Here is a 22,615-nt window from a genome sequence, read left to right as displayed (position 1 = left end):
AGGGCCGGAGCACCCGACCCGGGGCCCGCCCGGGCCCCTGGACCCAGCCGGGGCTCCCAAGCCCGGAGGCGCATGGGACGCCTCCCCGGTCCCTCCGGACCCCGTCCCGGGCACCCTGCCACGCAGCAGGACCAAGGACAGAGCCCGGGGTGGGGAGGCCGCCCTCCCCGGGCCCTCAGGGGCCCTAGCCACTGCTCCTGAACCCAGCCAAGCAAGGGGAGGCTCCCCGGGCACATCGGAACCCCTTCCCGGGCCCTTGGCCGTGCGGCAGGCTGGGAGACAGGGCCCAGGGCCGGAGCACCCGACCCGGGGCCCGCCCGGGCCCCTGGACCCAGCCGGGGCTCCCATGCCCGGAGGCGCATGGGACGCCTCCCCGGTCCCTCCGGACCCCGTCCCGGGCACCCTGCCACGCAGCAGGACCAAGGACAGAGCCCGGGGTGGGGAGGCCGCCCTCCCCGGGCCCTCAGGGGCCCTAGCCACTGCTCCTGAACCCAGCCAAGCAAGGGGAGGCTCCCCGGGCACATCGGAACCCCTTCCCGGGCCCTTGGCCGTGCGGCAGGCTGGGAGACAGGGCCCAGGGCCGGAGCACCCGACCCGGGGCCCGCCCGGGCCCCTGGACCCAGCCGGGGCTCCCAAGCCCGGAGGCGCATGGGACGCCTCCCCGGTCCCTCCGGACCCCGTCCCGGGCACCCTGCCACGCAGCAGGACCAAGGACAGAGCCCGGGGTGGGGAGGCCGCCCTCCCCGGGCCCTCAGGGGCCCTAGCCACTGCTCCTGAACCCAGCCAAGCAAGGGGAGGCTCCCCGGGCACATCGGAACCCCTTCCCGGGCCCTTGGCAGTGCGGCAGGCTGGGAGACAGGGCCCAGGGCCGGAGCACCCGACCCGGGGCCCGCCCGGGCCCCTGGACGCAGCCGGGGCTCCCAAGCCCGGAGGTGCATGGGACGCCTCCCCGGTCCCTCCGGACCCCGTCCCGGGCACCCTGCCACGCAGCAGGACCAAGGACAGAGCCCGGGGTGGGGAGGCCGCCCTCCCCGGGCCCTCAGGGGCCCTAGCCACTGCTCCTGAACCCAGCCAAGCAAGGGGAGGCTCCCCGGGCACATCGGAACCCCTTCCCAGGCCCTTGGCAGTGCGGCAGGCTGGGAGACAGGGCCCAGGGCCGGAGCACCCGACCCGGGGCCCGGCCGGGCCCCTGGACCCAGCCGGGGCTCCCAAGCCCGGAGGCGCATGGGACGCCTCCCCGGACCCATGGAGCCCGTCCTGGGCATTGAGCCATGCCGTTGGCCTGGAGATGGGTGCCCCGGACGCCCGGGGGAGGTCTGTCTGGGACACATGGAGCCCGTCCTGGGCATTGAACCATGCCGTTGGCCTGGAGAAGGGAGCCCCGGACGCCCGGGGGAGGACTGCCCGGTACCCGTGGAGCCCTTCCCGGGTACTTTGCAACGCCGTTGGCCTCCTGGAGATGGGTGCCCCGAACGCCCGGGGGGGTGGGCTGCCCGGGACCCGTGGAGCCCGTCCTGGGCACTCTGACCTGCTGTTGGCCCGGGGGAGGGACCCCAGACGACCGGGACCCGTGGAGCCCGTCTTTGACACTCTGACAAGCCGTTGGCCCGGGGAAGGGAGCCCCAGACGACCGGGACCTGTGGAGCCCGTCCTGGGCACTCCTGTATGCCGTTGGCCCGGGGAAGGGAGCCCCGGACGTCCGGGACCCGTGGAGCCCGTCCTGGGCACTCCTGTATGCCGTTGGCCCGGGGAAGGGAGCCCCGGACGTCCGGGACCCGTGGAGCCCGTCCTGGGCACTCTGAAAGGCTTTGGCCCGGGGAAGGGAGCCCCGGACACCCGGGGCGGAGGACTGCCCGGGGCCCGTGGAGCCCGTCCTGGGCACTCTGACAAGCCGTTGGCCCGGGGAAGGGAGACCTGGACGCCCAGGAACCCGTGGAGCCCGTCCTGGGCACTCTGAAATGCTTTGGCCCGGGGAAGGGAGCCCCGGACGCCCGGGGGGGAGGACTGCCCGGGACCCGTGGAACTGGTCCTGGGCACTCTGACATGCCGCTGGCCCGGGGAAGGGTGCCCCGGATGACCGGGGCCCGTGGAGCCCGTCCTGGGCACTCTGACATGCCGCTGGCCCGGGGAAGGGAGCCCCGGACGCCCGGGGCCCGTGGAGCCCGTCCCGGGCACTCTGCCATGCCGTCAGCCTGGATGGAGCCCCGGACGCCCGGGGGGGCGAAGGCCCGGGACGCATGGAGCCTGTCCCGGGCACTCTGCCATGCCGTCGGCCTGGATGGAGCACCGGACGCCCGGGGGACGACTGCCCAAGAGCCATGGAGCCCGTCCTGGGCAATTTGACATGCAGTTGGCCTGGAGGAAGGAAGCTCCGGGTGGCCTAGGGAGGTGTTGCCCAGGCATATCCCATCTGGTCCCCATGGCAGAGAACCACCAACCCAGGAGGGGTGTCCGGGCATACCCTGCCCCATAGTAATCCGGAGGCAAATTACCCCCCTTTCTTGCAATCTGTGCACGCGAGGTGACAGAGGGGACCCAAGGCGTGAAAGAACCCGACCTCATGGAGCCCTCGCTGGGATCCGGGAGGCGAATGGCACCTCATTAAGACTTCCAGGGAAGTTCGGCCATCTGGTCCCCCCCATAGGAAAGCGTTGCAGGCGACCAGATGCCCGAGGGGATCCGGGCGACCAGATGGCCGAGGGAATCCGGGCGACCAGATGGCTGGGCATGGAGGTGAAGCCGCCTGGACTCTTCCCCACCCCGTCCCCGTCCCGGGACGAATGCCCGGGACGCATGGAGCCCGTCCTGGCCACTTGACGTCCCGTCCTGGGCATTGAACCATGCCGTCGGCCTGGAGAAGGGAGCCCCCGGACGCCCGGGGGAGGACTGCCCGGTACCCGTGGAGCCCTTCCCGGGTACTTTGCAACGCCGTTGGCCTCCTGGAGATGGGTGCCCCAGATGCCCGGGGGTGGGCTGCCCGGGACCCATGGAGCCCGTCCTGGGCACTTTTACATGCCGTCGGCCTGGAGGTGGGTGCCCTGGACGCCCGGGGGAGGCCTGCCCGGGACCCGTGGAGCCCCTCCCGGGTACTTTGCCAATGCCGTTGGCCTCATGGAGATGGGTGCCCCGGACGCCCGGGGGAGGACTGCCCGGTACCCGTGGAGTCCTTTCCGGGTACTTTGCAACGCCGTTGGCCTCCTGGAGATATGTGCCCCGAACTCCCGGGGGGAGGGCTGTCCGGGGCCCATGGAGCCCGTCCTGGGCACTGTGACATGCCGTCGGCCTGGAGGTGGGAGCCCCGGACGCCCGGGGGAAGGCTGCCCGGGACCCGTGGAGCCCTTCCCGGGTACTTTGCCATCCCGTTGGCCTCCTGGAGATGGGTGCCCCGGACGCCCGGGGGAGGTCTGTCCGGGGCCCATGGAGCCCGTCCTGGGCAGTGTGACATGCCGTCGGCCTAAAGGTGGGAGCCCCGGACGCCCGGGGGAAGGCTGCCCGGGACCCGTGGAGCCCTTCCCGGGTACTTTGCCATCCCGTTGGCCTCATGGAGATGGGTGCCCCGGACGCCCAGGGGTGGTCTGTCCGGGACACGTGGAGCCCGTCCTGGGCATTGAGCCATGCCGTTGGCCCGGAGAATGGAGCCCCCAGATGCCCGGGGGAGGTGTTGCCCAGGCATATCTCATCTGGTCCCCCGGGCAGAGAACCACCAGCCCTGGAGAGGTGTCCGGGCGTACCCTGCCCCTAGTAATCCGGAGGGAAATTACCCCCCTTTCTTGCAATACGTGCACGCGAGGTGACAGAGGGGACCCAAGGCGTAAAAGAACCCGACCTCATGGAGCCCTAGCTGGGATCCAGGAGCCGAATGGCACCTCATCGGGACTTCCAGGGAAGCCCGGCCATCTGGTCGCCCCATTGGAAAGCATCGCGGGCGACCAGAGGGCCGGGATCGAAAGGACTCCCAGCTCCCCATCCATCCCAAGCCTTCGCGGTAGGGTTCCTGACTGCCTGCCCACGCAAGGCAGGGCTCTTGGACCCCGGCTGGGCCTCAGGCGCAGGTTGGACCACCGGAGCTCTAGGGCCCGGACGACCTGGGAGAGGAATGCCCGGGACCCGTGGAGCTCGTCCTGGGTACTTTGACATGCCGTCGGCCTGGAGGTGGGTGCCCCGGACGCCCCGGGGGAAGCTGCCCGGGACCCATGGAGCCCGTCCTGGGTACTTTGACATTCCGTCGGCCTGGAGGTGGGAGCCCCGGACGCCCGGGGGGAGGTCTGCCCGGGACCCATGGAGCCCGTCCTGGGTACTTTGCCAATGCCGTTGGCCTCATGGAGATGGGTGCCCCGGACGCCCGGGGGACGAATGCCCGGGACGCATGGAGCCCGTCCTGGGCACTTTTCCATGCCTTCGGCCTGGAGCCCCCAGACACCCAGGGGAGGACCACCGTGAAAACCATGGAGCCCGACCCGGGCACTCTGCCATACCGTCAGCCTAGATGGAGCCCCGGACGCCCAGGGGACGAATGCCCGGGACGCATGGAGCCCGTCCTGGGCACTTTTCAATGCCGTCAGCCTGGATGGAGCCCCGGACGCCCGGGGGACGACTGCCCAGGAGCCATGGAGCCCGTCCTGGGCAATTTGACATGCAGTTGGCCTGGAGGAAGGAAGCCCCGGGTGGCCTAGGGAGGTGTTGCCCAGGCATAGCCCATCTGGTCCCCATGGCAGAGAACCACCAGCCTCGGAGGGGTGTCCGGGCGTACCCTTCTCCCTAGTAATCCGGAGGAAAATTACCCCCTTTTCTTGTAATCTGTGCACGCGAGGTGACAGAGGGGACCCAAGGCGCGAATGTACCCAACCTCCTGGAGCCCTCGCTGGGATCCGGGCGGCGAATGGCACCTCATCGGAACTTCCAGGGAAGTTCGGCCATCTGGTCGCCCCATAGGAAAGCGTTGCGGGCGACCAGATGCCCGAGGGGATCCGGGCGACCAGATGGCCGAGGGAATCCGGGCGACCAGATGGCTGAGCATGGAGGTGAAGCCGCCTGGACTCTTCCCCACCCCGTCCCCGTCCCGGGACGAATGCCCGGGACGCATGGAGCCCGTCCTGGCCACTTGACGTCCCGTCCTGGGCATTGAACCATGCCGTCGGCCTGGAGAAGGGAGCCCCCGGACGCCCGGGGGAGGACTGCCCGGTACCTGTGGAGCCCTTCCCGGGTACTTTGCAACGCCGTTGGCCTCCTGGAGATGGGTGCCCCAGATGCCCGGGGGTGGGCTGCCCGGGACCCATGGAGCCCGTCCTGGGCACTTTTACATGCCGTCGGCCTGGAGGTGGGTGCCCTGGACGCCCGGGGGAGGCCTGCCCGGGACCCGTGGAGCCCCTCCCGGGTACTTTGCCAATGCCGTTGGCCTCATGGAGATGGGTGCCCCAGACGCCCGGGGGAGGACTGCCCGGTACCCGTGGAGTCCTTTCCGGGTACTTTGCAATGCCGTTGGCCTCCTGGAGATATGTGCCCCGAACGCCCGGGGGGAGGGCTGTCCGGGGCCCATGGAGCCCGTCCTGGGCACTGTGACATGCCGTCGGCCTGGAGCCCCCAGACACCCAGGGGAGGACCACCGTGAAAACCATGGAGCCCGACCCGGGCACTCTGCCATACCGTCAGCCTAGATGGAGCCCCGGACGCCCAGGGGACGAATGCCCGGGACGCATGGAGCCCGTCCTGGGCACTTTTCAATGCCGTCAGCCTGGATGGAGCCCCGGACGCCCGGGGGACGACTGCCCAGGAGCCATGGAGCCCGTCCTGGGCAATTTGACATGCAGTTGGCCTGGAGGAAGGAAGCCCCGGGTGGCCTAGGGAGGTGTTGCCCAGGCATAGCCCATCTGGTCCCCATGGCAGAGAACCACCAGCCTCGGAGGGGTGTCCGGGCATACCCTTCTCCCTAGTAATCCGGAGGAAAATTACCCCCTTTTCTTGTAATCTGTGCACGCGAGGTGACAGAGGGGACCCAAGGCGCGAATGTACCCAACCTCCTGGAGCCCTCGCTGGGATCCGGGCGTCGAATGGCACCTCATCGGGACTTCCAGGGAAGTTCGGCCATCTGGTCGCACCATAGGAAAGCGTTGCGGGCGACCAGATGCCCGAGGGGATCCGGGCGACCAGATGGCCGAGGGAATCTGGGCGATCAGATGGCTGGACACGGAAGTGAAGCCGCCTGGAGTCTCCCGACCCTGTCCCCGTCCCCGTGCCCGTGCCCGTGCCCGGGACGCATGGAGCCCGTCCTGGGCACTTTTCCATGCCTTCGGCCTGGAGCCCCCAGACACCCAGGGGAGGACCACCGTGAAAGCCATGGAGCCCGACCCGGGCACTCTGCCATGCCGTCGGCCTGGATGGAGCCCTGGACGCCCGGGGGACAAATGCCCGGGACGCATGGAGCCCGTCCTGGGCACTTTTCCATGCCTTCGGCCTGGAGCGCCCCGACACCCTGGGGAGGACCACCCTGGAAACCATGGAGCCCGACCCGGGCACTCTGCCATGCCGTCGGCCTGGATGGAGCCCCGGACGCCCGGGGGACAAATGCCCGGGACGCATGGAGCCCGTCCTGGGTACTTTTCCATGCCGTCGGCCAGGAGCCCCCTGACACCCAGGGGAAGACCACCGTGAAAACCATGGAGCCCGACCCGGGCACTCTGCCATACCGTCAGCCTGGATGTAGCCCCGGACGGCCGGGGGACGAATGCCCGGGACGCATGGAGACCGTCCCGGGCACTCTGCCATGCCGTCCCGACAAATTCGTACGGACTCCTAACCTTACGACACGGATCGGAATCGAGCCCTCTCTGACCCAGCAGTTTCAGGCGCCCGGGGGACGAATGCCCGGGACGCATGGAGCCCGACCCGGGCACACTGCCTTGCCGCCGGCCTGGATGGAGCCCAGGACGCCCGGGGGACGAATGCCCGGGACGCATGGAGCCCGTCCCAGGCACTCTGCCATGCCGTCGGCCTGGATGGAGCCCCGGACGCCCGGGGGACGACTGCCCAAGAGCCATGGAGCCCATCCCGGGCACTCTGCCATGCCGTCCCGACAAATTCGTACGGACTCCTAACCTTCCGACACGGATCGGAATCGAGCCCTTTCTGACCCAGCAGATTTCAGGTTGATTTGCTATATACTTTACGTACGATTTTATGGGGGCCGATTCCGATCCGGTACGTAAAAGCAAATACGACCGACATGTCGGACAACCACGTACACCCAGGGGATAGGACTGCCCGGGTCACATGGACCCCGTCCTGGGCACTCTGATCTGCCGCCGGCGCCGGGGATCGAACCGTGATCACCAGATGGGGATATCCCAAAAATCTGGCATGGATACGGCCCGCCAGGACAGGTTTGGGCACCCCTGCTCTAGTTAGTATGTCCACAATCAGTGACAGATAGAGAACTCACTTATTAGAAGTGATCTGTCTCTGTGGGGCAGACATATGTCAACAGTCATACACTTGAGATGGCTGAAACTTTAGGAGTAAGAGCTGCTTTCTTATCAGTCTATCTATCCAAACTGGTTAGAAGTAACCCTGGGCGTCCGAATCGGCTACGCCCACGGAGTAGGCGTAGTGTTGCCTTCTACGCATTTTGCGTAGACAGCGTATTTATTTATTTATTTATTTATTTTATAGCATTTATAAGGCGCACAGCTACCCACAAAGGGTTTCCCGGCACCGGCAACACTACGCCCACTCCGTGAGCGTAGCCGATTCGGCCGCCACCCGCCTCCCTCCCGCCCTCCCCTACATACATTATTTAAGCAACTAACCTTAATAAAACAATTTTTAAAGCACTTACCATGTCCGGGGCTCTTCCGGGGCTCCCTCTTGGAATAGCGTCCCTTCCTGGATACCAATGCGCATGCGCGGCCTCCCGCGCATGCGCATTGGTATCCAGGACGACGCTATTCCAAGATGGAGCCCCGGACGAGCCCCGGACACGGTAAGTGCTTTAAAATTGTTTTATTAAGGGTAGTTGCTTAAATAATGTATGTAGGGGAGAGCGGGAGGGAGGTGCGTAGTGGGGCTACGCGGAGTGCGGGAGTGGGCGTAGCTTCTCGCCCACTCCGCGTAGCTCCGCGGAGCCCCACTACGCCCACTACGACCAGGGTTAGTTAGAAGGCCAGGAGTGAGGGAAAGGCAATCCTCTGGACACTTCATGAAAGATCTAATTTCAATTAAGCACAAAACACTTCCCTTAATTTGACATAATTGCCAAAATGGAATAGTCAGTTGGGCCCTTCTAGTGGATTATGGCTGTGTCTTGAAAGAGAGTGTAATTGTACTACGAGACATGCCCACCTTCAAAAGAGTGTCTGATGGCGTTCCGAATAAGGTGGGATTCGAACCCACGCGTGCAGAGCACAATGGATTAGCAGTCCATCGCCTTAACCACTCGGCCACCTCGTCTGCCTTAGGTGACTATGTTTCATTTTTTAGGAAATTCTTACGATGTGCTAATTACAAATAATCATAAGTTTCTCCTAGACTGTGTCAGAACTGGCAAATATATGTGGTGTTCAATAGACAGAGCACATGATATAGCAGAATTATCAAATCTGTTCCATTAGGACTGTAGTTTTTAATAGTCATGATAACATGCTAGCATGTGAGTCGATCTTGCACAGTGAATAAGGGAGCAGTGCCAGTATCTACTTGGTCAGCTCTAGATGGCTCAACTGGGGAGGTATGAGAACAGTGAGCTCCAGTGGCGCAAGCGGTACTTACACAGCAGTACTTGCATTGAGGCATGCCGAGGTTGTGAGTTCGAGCCTCACCTGGAGCAGCTTACTGGTTTTTCATAAACCATTTCACTAAAAGTAAAGAATAAGCTCAGGGGAAAGACGGCCCTTGCTGGAGAGTTTTTACTTCTTTTCAGGATCTGCGTGTCCGACTCTTCCAGGTGCAAATATCACAATCCTATTCGATGCTCCTTATAAACATTCCATGATGTGCCGTCTTGCATAGCATGCAAACACCACATCAGTGCATTTAAAAATACATTTGTAGAATAATAAATATGATGAAAACATTGTTGTCACGGGATAACCATATACTGAGGAGCTGCAAACAGTGCTGTATCAGCTACTTACAATAAAATTTAACTGAAAGACATATCAAAAGAAGAGCGTCATCATATTAATGTTTCTAGTCAACATAAGAGTTGCACCATAGCAGCTTATGGTGCTTTCTGCTCAGATTGTGCCTCCAATCCCACATTGATTTTTTTTATTCTTTGCAGTTTAAAAAAACAATTCATGCTCAAAGTTAACTTTTTAAAACCATTCAACCTAATATATTTATTTCTCTAACTTGTGAATGTGGTACATGTTCTCTTTTCCTCATCCCCATCACGATACTCCTTTTCCCGAAATCAGGTTCACTTCTTTATCCAGCCCACCCATCCAAGGTCACCAAATCTATGAAGCGATTCTGCTTTTTCTCACATTCTCTCTATGTACAAGATACCTTGTATCATTTGAATGGACAGCAGGAGAGTCGGATATTTATGGTTAGTGGGGGTGGGGTTTTGAAGATTAACCTCATTTGACTAAGAGCCGGGGCATCTGGGAGGAAAAGTATTTTAAGGGGGTTGAAGTTCACTTCTCCTTGGTGAAATTTCTAGATCCTTATTTCATCCTTTCTGTGGATGCAGACTCAGTCGGAACAGAGGTCATAGTCCTCGCTCTGACTTTCAAAGGAACTTCAAATATGCTTGGCTTATTTGGCTTTGCCCGGCGGGGTGAGAATGGCGTTTGTCAGGCGATCGGAAGGGGTGAGGCGATAGTTTATGGTTCAATGGTTTTCATGAAGTCTTCTTGATACGATGAAAGCAGGAAAGGGAAGCTTGTCAATAAGCAAACTTATGACAAGGTGTGACTCCTAGAAAGAATGACTTGGAAACAACATACAGAAACTCACATATAGAAAGGCCCTGATGAGGCTTGAACTCATGACCCCTGGTTTACAAGACCAGTGCTCTGCCACTGAGCTACAAGGCCAGCCTGCTTGCAGTATGTAAATCGCTTCATGTATTCTTACTGCGGTATGAAGATATCTATGATTTTGAGACTCTGTATGGAAATGCAGTTGCATTTGAATGTCTACATGCGTGCACAAATTGAAGAGCATGCTTAAGACACTTTTCTTGGAAGTAGGAAAAACTCCATTTTGATTTGAGAACATAAGAGTATTCACATTTATGACCATACTGATAGCTCTAGTTAGTATGTCCACAATCAGTGACAGATAGAGAACTCACTTATTAGAAGTGATCTGTCTCTGTGGGGCAGACATATGTCAACAGTCATACACTTGAGATGGCTGAAACTTTAGGAGTAAGAGCTGCTTTCTTATCAGTCTATCTATCCAAACTGGTTAGAAGTAACCCTGGGCGTCCGAATCGGCTACGCCCACGGAGTAGGCGTAGTGTTGCCTTCTACGCATTTTGCGTAGACAGCGTATTTATTTATTTATTTATTTATTTTATAGCATTTATAAGGCGCACAGCTACCCACAAAGGGTTTCCCGGCGCCGGCAACACTACGCCCACTCCGTGAGCGTAGCCGATTCGGCCGCCACCCGCCTCCCTCCCGCCCTCCCCTACATACATTATTTAAGCAACTAACCTTAATAAAACAATTTTTAAAGCACTTACCATGTCCGGGGCTCTTCCGGGGCTCCCTCTTGGAATAGCGTCCCTTCCTGGATACCAATGCGCATGCGCGGCCTCCCGCGCATGCGCATTGGTATCCAGGACGACGCTATTCCAAGATGGAGCCCCGGACGAGCCCCGGACACGGTAAGTGCTTTAAAATTGTTTTATTAAGGGTAGTTGCTTAAATAATGTATGTAGGGGAGAGCGGGAGGGAGGTGCGTAGTGGGGCTACGCGGAGTGCGGGAGTGGGCGTAGCTTCTCGCCCACTCCGCGGAGCCCCACTACGCCCACTACGACCAGGGTTAGTTAGAAGGCCAGGAGTGAGGGAAAGGCAATCCTCTGGACACTTCATGAAAGATCTAATTTCAATTAAGCACAAAACACTTCCCTTAATTTGACATAATTGCCAAAATGGAATAGTCAGTTGGGCCCTTCTAGTGGATTATGGCTGTGTCTTGAAAGAGAGTGTAATTGTACTACGAGACATGCCCACCTTCAAAAGAGTGTCTGATGGCGTTCCGACGAAGGTGGGATTCGAACCCACGCGTGCAGAGGACAATGGATTAGCAGTCCATCGCCTTAACCACTCAGCCACCTCGTCTGCCTTAGGTGACTATGTTTCATTTTTTAGGAAATTCTTACGATGTGCTAATTACAAATAATCATAAGTTTCTCCTAGACTGTGTCAGAACTGGCAAATATATGTGGTGTTCAATAGACAGAGCACATGATATAGCAGAATTATGAAATCTGTTCCATTAGGACTGTAGTTTTTAATAGTCATGATAACATGCTAGCATGTGAGTCGATCTTGCACAGTGAATAAGGGAGCAGTGCCAGTATCTACTTGGTCAGCTCTAGATGGCTCAACTGGGGAGGTATGAGAACAGTGAGCTCCAGTGGCGCCATCGGTTAGCGCGCGGTACTTATACAGCAGTACTTGCATTGAGGCATGCCGAGGTTGTGAGTTCGAGCCTCACCTGGAGCAGCTTACTGGTTTTTCATAAACCATTTCACTAAAAGTAAAGAATAAACTCAGGGGAAAGACGGCCCTTGCTAGAGAGTTTTTACTTCTTTTCAGGATCTGCGTGTCCGACTCTTCCAGGTGCAAATATCACAATCCTATTCGATGCTCCTTATAAACATTCCATGATGTGCCGTCTTGCATAGCATGCAAACACCACATCAGTGCATTTAAAAATACATTTGTAGAATAATAAATATGATGAAAACATTGTTGTCACGGGATAACCATATACTGAGGAGCTGCAAACAGTGCTGTATCAGCTACTTACAATAAAATTTAACTGAAAGACATATCAAAAGAAGAGCGTCATCATATTAATGTTTCTAGTCAACATAAGAGTTGCACCATAGCAGCTTATGGTGCTTTCTGCTCAGATTGTGCCTCCAATCCCACATTGATTTTTTTAATTCTTTGCAGTTTAAAAAAACAATTCATGCTCAAAGTTAACTTTTTAAAACCATTCAACCTAATATATTTATTTCTCTAACTTGTGAATGTGGTACATGTTCTCTTTTCCTCATCCCCATCACGATACTCCTTTTCCCGAAATCAGGTTCACTTCTTTATCCAGCCCACCCATCCAAGGTCACCAAATCTATGAAGCGATTCTGCTTTTTCTCACATTCTCTCTATGTACAAGATACCTTGTATCATTTGAATGGACAGCAGGAGAGTCGGATATTTATGGTTAGTGGGGGTGGGGTTTTGAAGATTAACCTCATTTGACTAAGAGCCGGGGCATCTGGGAGGAAAAGTATTTTAAGGGGGATGAAGTTCACATCTCCTTGGTGAAATTTCTAGATCCTTATTTCATCCTTTCTGTGGATGCAGACTCAGTCGGAACAGAGGTCATAGTCCTCGCTCTGACTTTCAAAGGAACTTCAAATATGCATGGCTTATTTGGCTTTGCCCGGCAGGGCTTGCCCGGCGGGGTGAGAATGGCGTTTGTCAGGCATTCGTCAGGCGATCGGAAGGGGTGAGGCGATAGTTTATGGTTCAATGGTTTTCATGAAGTCTTCTTGATACGATGAAAGCAGGAAAGGGAAGCTTGTCAATAAGCAAACTTAAGACAAGGTGTGACTCCTAGAAAGAATGACTTGGAAACAACATACAGAAACTCACATATAAAAAGGCCCTGATGAGGCTTGAACTCATGACCCCTGGTTTACAAGACCAGTGCTCTGCCACTGAGCTACAAGGCCAGCCTGCTTGCAGTATGTAAATCGCTTCATGTATTCTTACTGCGGTATGAAGATATCTATGATTTTGAGACTCTGTATGGAAATGCAGTTGCATTTGAATGTCTACATGCGTGCACAAATTGAAGAGCATGCTTAAGACACTTTTCTTGGAAGTAGGAAAAACTCCATTTTGATTTGAGAACATAAGAGTATTCACATTTATGACCATACTGATAGCTCTAGTTAGTATGTCCACAATCAGTGACAGATAGAGAACTCACTTATTAGAAGTTGATGGAAATCAAAAATCCCATCTCAGGGGTTTGCACTAACACCTGATCCTTTAAAGCAGCATGAAAAAATTGGCACAGAATCTGTAATCAAGAGAAACATATTTATTAAATTACAACAAGTGAGGCCATGTCACACAGAAGCCGCAGCACTCTGTATGAGATGGTCTGAGGACTGAAGGCCACAGTATCTCTTATATACCCTCACAGGGGCTAAAAAAGGGCAGTACAAGTGCACATAAGAAGAGTTACACACATAGATGGTCATACAGAAAATGCACAGTCGACAAGTAGGAGGAGCTAACAGTTTTGCCAATGCTAGCAAGCACATCCTGACAGTTACAGAATATTAGCAGCTGCAAGCACAACTGAGCATGTGCAAAGTAGAAGGAAGAGGCTAAATATACCGAGCAGAGAACAGCAAGATAGGACTGAGTACATGGTGAGCACATGGCCATCTAAAATGGCTGCCAAATACAAAATGGATTCCATAGAAAGACAAGATAGTCTCTAAATACAGGATGTCTTCTGCTAATGCTTAATCTAATCGCTGCTAAATTACGACAGACGACCCTTTCAGCATTAGGTGAAGACATTCCCATGATCCAGTAAGAACATAGAAAATATTTGTACATTCATTTTCACATTTTTCAATATCTTAATTCATTGCTAGAGGAGCATTTTCCAGTCTAAACATTTCACTAAGGGTATCAGCAGGAATCCAAGAAAAACGGGCATTGGATCATAATAAACATACAGACAGTAGGGGAAAGCAATGGCCACTATTATAAACAGAATTATCATTTTTCTTGGCCTAAGCTAAAGCAAATCCTAAAATCATCTAGTAGACATTTTCAGGGCTCCTATGCATTTCAGTGACTATTCATTTTAAATTTCAGAATAGCTAACAGCTCATATCTAATAAAAACATTTTCCAATTGACTGTTCCATTTTCCTTTTATGATGGCTAGAACATCAAGCATATCTGGGACCAGGAGGACCACACAGGGCCATAGGAATTAGGACCAAGAGCTGCAAAGGACTGCTCTTCAAAAATGGGACAACTAAAGGGATACATTATTAACAAAAAGAGGAAGTCCTTGGGGAAATTGAAGCCGTTGTACAACCAACCAGAGGGGGAGTCTTCTCCCTGTGTCCGTTTGAGCCTCACAGGCAGGCTCTTTGTTGTTTCCACGGTGGAGCTGCACAACTCGCAACTCAAGAATCACAGTCCAGTTTCAAGGAAAAAAGTCTCTTCTTTCAGGATAGGGCAGTCACCCAACAGGCAAATGCTCTTAGCGATCCTGTCCAGTGTCTCAAACAGAGCACCACTTTTCTTCACTTCAATCTAACAGGCACCAGAGACACAGCACTTAAACCCTAATCTCAAGTCCTTCCCTAACTCCTGTATTGCTCTGCTGGCGCACTGCTCATTCGTTGGGGCTACACATTTGCATCCAGTGTACCCAGGTATCTCTTAACCAACAAACAAAGGTGCAAACTTGTATTCACTTTAGGACCAGAAATCAGAGGCCTCATTCTAGGATCTCTGAAGCAACCCTTGTTTCAGAAGGGGTCACCTCAAGCAAAACCTCCTTGCCATTCTGGTCGGTCTGTGACTCTCAGCTGGGCATGATCCACGATTTCTCCTTTCTGATTTGTGACCCCGTCTTTCGCTCAAAACAGTGGCAGGGGTACACACTTAATCACAGGGCTTCCGCCTTCACTGAGGTCCTAGTTGCCAGCAATGCTTGTGCTGGTTACCTTCACTTTGGTTTCAAGCTGCACTGGTGCTGACGCTGACTCCCCAGGCTGAATCTGATGTCCGGGCCCCTCTGGTAGTGGTTTGTACAGCAGCAAATATCTATTGGTGGACAGAACAAATTGTCTTTAGACAAGGCACAGAAACAGTCTATCAACAGAGTGTTAGAAAATACTTCCTAGTCTTGGGATGCCCCATATATTAGCAAGGCACCCAAGAACCACTTCCATCTATCTATGTGAGAGTAAAGAAAAACACAGGCTGGACATATTGGCAAGTATACAAAAAACAATTCATTGCAGGGGATTTGCAAGCAGGTGGCCTGCAATCTTCAAAGGAGTGGCCATACACCATGGGACTATAGTGATCTAAAACAAAATACTGTCATTGTCATAGAGTACAAAGACAAAAGGTAGTAGGTAAAACAGCACCTCTAGCCTCTTCAATTGGGGTTCCATGTGAGAGCATACCCTCTACCATCTAAAGGAAAACAGCTACATACAAATTCTGTTTGAGTGGATGTTTTTACACATAGTGACATTGTCTAAGGGGGTAAACAAACTTTCCTCAATGATCAAGTCTAGGTGTTCCTAAATTCCTTATCTAGAACACCTCAAAAAGAGAAATCACATAATACAGATTATCAGGGACATGTAGACTAATTGTGCGTCAGGTGGACTATACAATACAAAAGCTAATAGCAATGTAGAAACAACAGACAATAACTAGAGTCCTGGTATTTCTATGATTAGGACACATCTGATCCCACCAAAAATTAAAGCAGCAGGGAAAAAGAACTAAAAACCAAATTAGAATAGGCATTTGAATTTGTCATACTAAATACTCGTGAAAGTATCTCCTATTGAGGTGGACAACTGATCTTACTATAATCTATCACTACCGTAACAGTCAGACTAGAAAACATCAGAGTAGGCCTGAAGAAATTTTGAAAACCAGTTTGGTCATACAAAAGGGAATTACACATATTATAGAGGAACCTGATACATCACTGTAGTCTGGAAATGTAAACCTCTAAATGGTGAAAGAAAAACGAAAAAGAAAATAGGACTAGAACACAGCTAAAATCCCCAAAAACTAGGCACAATGTGACATCAATCAGGGGAGAAGCAGCAAAAGAAAAATCTATAGGAAGGACAAAAAGTACTTGGGTGATAGTCAAGTTTGTGACATAATGCCAAGAGCATGGGTGATACAAAAAAGTCAAAAATAGTACACATATTATAACTCTACCGCTGGCCACTACACCATCTACGGTAATCTCAGCTAGTGATCCCATTCCTTCCTTTCTCTGGGAAAATGAAACCTGGTTTCCTTTTAAGACAGAACATCATTTAACTAATACTATATAGAAATTAGGTCACCTTGCATAAGAGTCACAGATCTATAATTGCTTCCTTAGGTCCAATCAAGGAAATATAAATGTGAGGCTGCCTTTTCCTTAAGGGAAAAGAGCAGTAACGACTAAAGGTGGCACACTTTGCTGTATATATTATAACCACATAGGCATGCACTTGGTGAAGTGCTGTCTGTTCTTGCTCACAATATAACAATATCATATATCATAATTTAGTATCAGCAAGTTTTACCACTTAACAAGTTTTAACCACTGTTGCTCAAAGGATATACATAGTCATGTCATCCCTTCACAACACAGCAAAACTTACAAAAGCACCAACATGGATCACAAACATACATAATATAGGACATGTCATGCCAAGCCATCAGATATACTTTGCTGTATACCTAAGCACAGAAAAACACAATAGCATGCAACACCATTTCATGCACTTTCTGCACAATAAACACTCCAATAACATAAAAAAAAAACATTTGGGCCCATTTTAATTTTGTCAGACTTATACCTAAATAACACCTTCTTTTAATCCATCCTCACCCTTTTTGACAGCAGATCAAGCAGTCAGTGAAGATCAGCTTGTCAAATATAACTTACTGTGTCGCGTCAGACACACAGGAAAAGCAGGGAAAATTCATGGAAGAAATGCAAAAAACATGAAAATGCACAAATAATTCATTTCAAAGAAGTCATAAAAACACATCTTTGTTTCATCATACAGCCAATACTTCACATAACACGCAAAATCTCAAGTGGAACCACCCAGCTTTCGTAAATGTACGAAATATCTTAAGCAAAAACTCTTTCACAGCCTCTGCGTGTCCCTTACACCAACCCCCCAGGTTAGGCCCTGCTGTTTATAAAAAGCCGTGTCAGGAATGCACTCTTCAAATGTCGACGTGAATGGCTCCTTTGCGTGACGCTTTTCCAAGCAATCATTTCACCATTTGTTGTCACATACTCCTAAGCCCCCACCACACTGACGTAAAGGTCAAAATCTGGCTGGAGCACCAAGCTTTCTTGTAACCCCCCTGTGAAACTGACAAAGACAATAAGTCTCTGCAAGTCTGTGCAATAATCAACCCTATTTAAAAAAGACATTTTAAATATATTACTTCTTTTAGAGAACTACAATTTATTTATTCTCAGAGCCTGTGAATAATTTATGGAACATAACACACCATACCAGCTTCAGAATAAATGTGTGTCACTGTGCCATGCAATGTTACACATTTTATCAACCTTAAATGAATGAATGGCTCAGTAGGCCCGCTGAAGTCAAAAACTTTCAACCCTGATATTAAACATAAGCCTCTGCGCTGGGCACATTAACTCACTAAGCTATGGAAAAGCAAACGTGCACATTTGTATTATACTTGAATGTATGCATTCACTGAAGCCTAAGGCATTATAAAACTAGTTTAAATGGCAAGAAAGCCTTTTAAAATGGTCTATTTAACTCAATATCGTTTTTGCAATTTGAGGTACTTAAAAACAAATAACCTATACTTGTGTTACATATTAATCATCCTCAAAATGTTCTGTACAGATTGCAGAAATCGGACTTAGACATATCTCATGTAAATCTTTAAAAAAAAAAATGACTTCTTACGCCTGCGCCAAGTGAAGGTCCCATACATAAATGTCCTCATTATGCAGTACTGCACAACTTAAATTAAATTATAATGCTAGGAGGTCACAATATGAGTATTAAGCTTTATGAATATCAAAAAACGATTTTAAAAAGCACTTCTTTTTTTTTCAAAATATTTTTTTTATGTCATAATTAAAAATTACTCTCCATATTTCGTTTTTGTAATAATCCTATATTTAAAACCAAGCTGCATCCCTATTCTAAATCTGCCCCTTGCTTATGTTTTTAGAGCAACTATTCACAAGCCTAAGTACATAAGCTCAATTTTAAATATACGACAACTTCGCGCCACTTTTGTTTGAAAAGGACAATGATTTTAGCAACAGAGCCAGACATGTGCTGACGAGAAAAATGCTAAAAGAGAAGGAAAACCGAAATTGAAATGTCTGTCTGTGATACAAATAATTAACCTTATTTTTGTAAACCTTGCTTCCAAAATAACACTCTGAAATGCAAAGTTGCACGTTTAACTAAGGAAGAAATCCTGGCTAAATAAACATGGCCTGCGAAAACAACAGCTGTGTCCTTGACGGCAGGCCCTACCCAGTGTTAAATTTCCTGGAGGCAGCCTTACTAAAAACAGACATTCCAAGCTTTGAAATGCGTGTTTAAGAATACATATTTTAAGTTCAGAAAAACTCACTCCAGCTAAACTGTTTTGCCTGTTAACATCTAATGCGATGTATAGGAGTAAACATGTTATGAGAGTGTCGTCTACAAAAACACAACATTTCATTTTTCTGCTGTAGGCCTTTAATATTCCTAGTGAATAAGAATTTTTAGTTTCATCCCTTAAACATTTAACAGTTGTACATATGCGCTATTCCTTACCCTATAACTTTAAAGAGCAACATATAGTTATGTTAGCACATCACATAGGTCACTCCTGAATTTCTATCGAATTTTTATCCAATATTAATTAATCTAACAGTATGTTGAACAGACTGAAAACATCAAAAATAACCACAAAAATACATATGAGCTCAGTTCAGACATAAACAGAAAGGGGTAAAACAGAAAAGACACACAATACAGCGCGCTTTAGCCATGTTTCGTAAATAGCGACGACGCAATGTACAAGCAAAAGTTACATGAATGGAAAAAACCCACAAACCAGCTAGACATTTAAACACACCTTTTAAACCATGGGTCAACACTAAAGCCAAAAACAAAAGACAGCCCGCAGACTGCATCCAAACCACCTATGTAAATTCCAGTTGTAAGTCATATTTACAAGGAAAAACCCTATTCTCAACAGTATTCTAAAAACTGAAGTAGAAATACTCTCAATTCACTAATTCAGGCTGGCAGAACACCAAAAACCGCTCTGCATCTCTTCATACATAAAATTGCACAGAACAAAGGGATCCTCATGTGTATTATGGGCATATTTAAATTCCCTGGGGAAAAATTTCACCAAGGAAGAAATATGTTTTCATACCTAAAACCTATTTTAAGTTTTCCCTCTAGGGGAAGCCGGCTAATTCAATTCATATCTCACTATGGTACCTCTCATAAAACTACACATTTTACATGTGAGTTTGGAACAGGCATGCAAACAAACATAATGCAAAATATGCATTATCATAATCTAAAATGGCACTTAATCATTGCGCCGCTCATAACCATAAATGGAGAAACATCTCCACATTACCTGCCTACATGTGTTGCAACGCATATATCACATAATCCATATCATAAATATGATCGATCATCCATACATATCCATATCCATATCCATATCCATAAGCCACAGCAAGCGTATCCTAAAACTGCCTTGCGAGTCACTGGCTACCATAAGCTCACAGTAATTACCATACAATGGTTCTTACCAAGCACGAGCGTCCAGGTTCTATCTGCCAAGTTTTGAATGACCTAACAGTCTTTTCTTTTAAAATATTCACACCAGAAATGTTCTCAGTCAGGGGTGCCATCATGTGGAGGATCAAAAATCAGTAAAATCAGAAATAGACTGGGCTACAGAGACTAAGAACCCCCAGAATTGGTACCTCCTTTAGTAGAATCCTGCCTTGTCTTCCTCAGTAAATGTCTGACTCCTGATAAGTTCACTCCTTCAGATAGTCACCGCTCTGATGAGCCCCAAGTTGGCGCGCCAAATGATGGAAATCAAAAATCCCATCTCAGGGGTTTGCACTAACACCTGATCCTTTAAAGCAGCATGAAAAAATTGGCACAGAATCTGTAATCAAGAGAAACATATTTATTAAATTACAACAAGTGAGGCCATGTCACACAGAAGCCGCAGCACTCTGTATGAGATGGTCTGAGGACTGAAGGCCACAGTATCTCTTATATACCCTCACAGGGGCTAAAAAAGGGCAGTACAAGTGCACATAAGAAGAGTTACACACATAGATGGTCATACAGAAAATGCACAGTCGACAAGTAGGAGGAGCTAACAGTTTTGCCAATGCTAGCAAGCACATCCTGACAGTTACAGAACATTAGCAGCTGCAAGCACAACTGAGCATGTGCAAAGTAGAAGGAAGAGGCTAAATATACCGAGCAGAGAACAGCAAGATAGGACTGAGTACATGGTGAGCACATGGCCATCTAAAATGGCTGCCAAATACAAAATGGATTCCATAGAAAGACAAGATAGTCTCTAAATACAGGATGTCTTCTGCTAATGCTTAATCTAATCGCTGCTAAATTACGACAAAGTGATCTGTCTCTGTGGGGCAGACATATGTCAACAGTCATACACTTGAGATGGCTGAAACTTTAGGAGTAAGAGCTGCTTTCTTATCAGTCTATCTATCCAAACTGGTTAGAAGTAACCCTGGGCGTCCGAATCGGCTACGCCCACGGAGTAGGCGTAGTGTTGCCTTCTACGCATTTTGCGTAGACAGCGTAGCCGGCAACACTACGCCCACTCCGTGTGCGTAGCCGATTCGGCCGCCACCCGCCTCCCTCCCGCCCTCCCCTACATACATTATTTAAGCAACTAACCTTAATAAAACAATTTTTAAAGCACTTACCATGTCCGGGGCTCTTCCGGGGCTCCCTCTTGGAATAGCGTCCCTTCCTGGATACCAATGCGCATGCGCGGCCTCCCGTGCATGCGCATTGGTATCCAGGACGACGCTATTCAAGGATGGAGCCCCGGACGAGCCCCGGACACGGTAAGTGCTTTAAAATTGTGTTATTAAGGGTAGTTGCTTAAATAATGTATGTAGGGGAGAGCGGGAGGGAGGTGCGTAGTGGGGCTACGCGGAGTGCGGGAGTGGGCGTAGCTTCTCGCCCACTCCGCGTAGCTCCGCGGAGCCCCACTACGCCCACTACGACCAGGGTTAGTTAGAAGGCCAGGAGTGAGGGAAAGGCAATCCTCTGGACACTTCATGAAAGATCTAATTTCAATTAAGCACAAAACACTTCCCTTAATTTGACATAATTGCCAAAATGGAATAGTCAGATGGGCCCTTCTAGTGGATTATGGCTGTGTCTTGAAAGAGAGTGTAATTGTACTACGAGACATGCCCACCTTCAAAAGAGTGTCTGATGGCGTTCCGACAAAGGTGGGATTCGAACCCACGCATGCAGAGCACAATGGATTAGCAGTCCATCGCCTTAACCACTCGGCCACCTCGTCTGCCTTAGGTGACTATGTTTCATTTTTTAGGAAATTCTTACGATGTGCTAATTACAAATAATCATAAGTTTCTCCTAGACTGTGTCAGAACTGGCAAATATATGTGGTGTTCAATAGACAGAGCACATGATATAGCAGAATTATCAAATCTGTTCCATTAGGACTGTAGTTTTTAATAGTCATGATAACATGCTAGCATGTGAGTCGATCTTGCACAGTGAATAAGGGAGCAGTGCCAGTATCTACTTGGTCAGCTCTAGATGGCTCAACTGGGGAGGTATGAGAACAGTGAGCTCCAGTGGCGCAATCGGTTAGCGCGTGGTACTTATACAGCAGTACTTGCATTGAGGCATGCTGAGGTTGTGAGTTCGAGCCTCACCTGGAGCAGCTTACTGGTTTTTCATAAACCATTTCACTAAAAGTAAAGAATAAACTCAGGGGAAAGACGGCCCTTGCTAGAGAGTTTTTACTTCTTTTCAGGATCTGCGTGTCCGACTCTTCCAGGTGCAAATATCACAATCCTATTCGATGCTCCTTATAAACATTCCATGATGTGCCGTCTTGCATAGCATGCAAACACCACATCAGTGCATTTAAAAATACATTTGTAGAATAATAAATATGATGAAAACATTGTTGTCACGGGATAACCATATACTGAGGAGCTGCAAACAGTGCTGTATCAGCTACTTACAATAAAATTTAACTGAAAGACATATCAAAAGAAGAGCGTCATCATATTAATGTTTCTAGTCAACATAAGAGTTGCACCATAGCAGCTTATGGTGCTTTCTGCTCAGATTGTGCCTCCAATCCCACATTGATTTTTTTTATTCTTTGCAGTTTAAAAAAACAATTCATGCTCAAAGTTAACTTTTTAAAACCATTCAACCTAATATATTTATTTCCCTAACTTGTGAATGTGGTACATGTTCTCTTTTCCTCATCCCCATCATGATACTCCTTTTCCCGAAATCAGGTTCACTTCTTTATCCAGCCCACCCATCCAAGGTCACCAAATCT

At 50.6% G+C, this 22,615-nt stretch overlaps 7 non-coding genes across 7 annotated transcripts; 2 read left to right on the top strand and 5 right to left on the bottom strand.

The window, feature by feature from the left end:
* Nucleotides 1-8,360: 8,360 nt before the first annotated feature.
* Nucleotides 8,361-8,439, bottom strand: TRNAS-GCU (transfer RNA serine (anticodon GCU)). The gene has a single exon. It is a non-coding gene; the product is annotated as a tRNA-Ser (tRNA).
* A 1,523-nt stretch (nt 8,440-9,962) lies between these two features.
* Nucleotides 9,963-10,034, bottom strand: TRNAT-UGU (transfer RNA threonine (anticodon UGU)). The gene has a single exon. It is a non-coding gene; the product is annotated as a tRNA-Thr (tRNA).
* Nucleotides 10,035-11,209: 1,175 nt separating this feature from the next.
* Nucleotides 11,210-11,291, bottom strand: TRNAS-GCU (transfer RNA serine (anticodon GCU)). The gene has a single exon. It is a non-coding gene; the product is annotated as a tRNA-Ser (tRNA).
* A 292-nt stretch (nt 11,292-11,583) lies between these two features.
* Nucleotides 11,584-11,678, top strand: TRNAI-UAU (transfer RNA isoleucine (anticodon UAU)). The gene is made up of 2 exons: nt 11,584-11,621; nt 11,643-11,678. It is a non-coding gene; the product is annotated as a tRNA-Ile (tRNA).
* A 1,169-nt stretch (nt 11,679-12,847) lies between these two features.
* TRNAT-UGU (transfer RNA threonine (anticodon UGU)) lies at nt 12,848-12,919 on the bottom strand. Its single transcript has one exon. It is a non-coding gene; the product is annotated as a tRNA-Thr (tRNA).
* Nucleotides 12,920-21,510: 8,591 nt separating this feature from the next.
* Nucleotides 21,511-21,592, bottom strand: TRNAS-GCU (transfer RNA serine (anticodon GCU)). The gene has a single exon. It is a non-coding gene; the product is annotated as a tRNA-Ser (tRNA).
* A 292-nt stretch (nt 21,593-21,884) lies between these two features.
* TRNAI-UAU (transfer RNA isoleucine (anticodon UAU)) lies at nt 21,885-21,979 on the top strand. The gene is made up of 2 exons: nt 21,885-21,922; nt 21,944-21,979. It is a non-coding gene; the product is annotated as a tRNA-Ile (tRNA).
* The last annotated feature ends 636 nt before the right edge of the window (nt 21,980-22,615 follow it).

The sequence above is a fragment of the Lissotriton helveticus genome, chromosome 5_1 (genome assembly GCF_964261635.1).
Source record: "Lissotriton helveticus chromosome 5_1, aLisHel1.1, whole genome shotgun sequence".
NCBI classification, from domain to species: Eukaryota; Metazoa; Chordata; class Amphibia; order Caudata; family Salamandridae; genus Lissotriton; species Lissotriton helveticus.
Note: the sequence above shows the minus strand (reverse complement) of the source record. Positions and strands in the feature narration are given on the sequence as shown.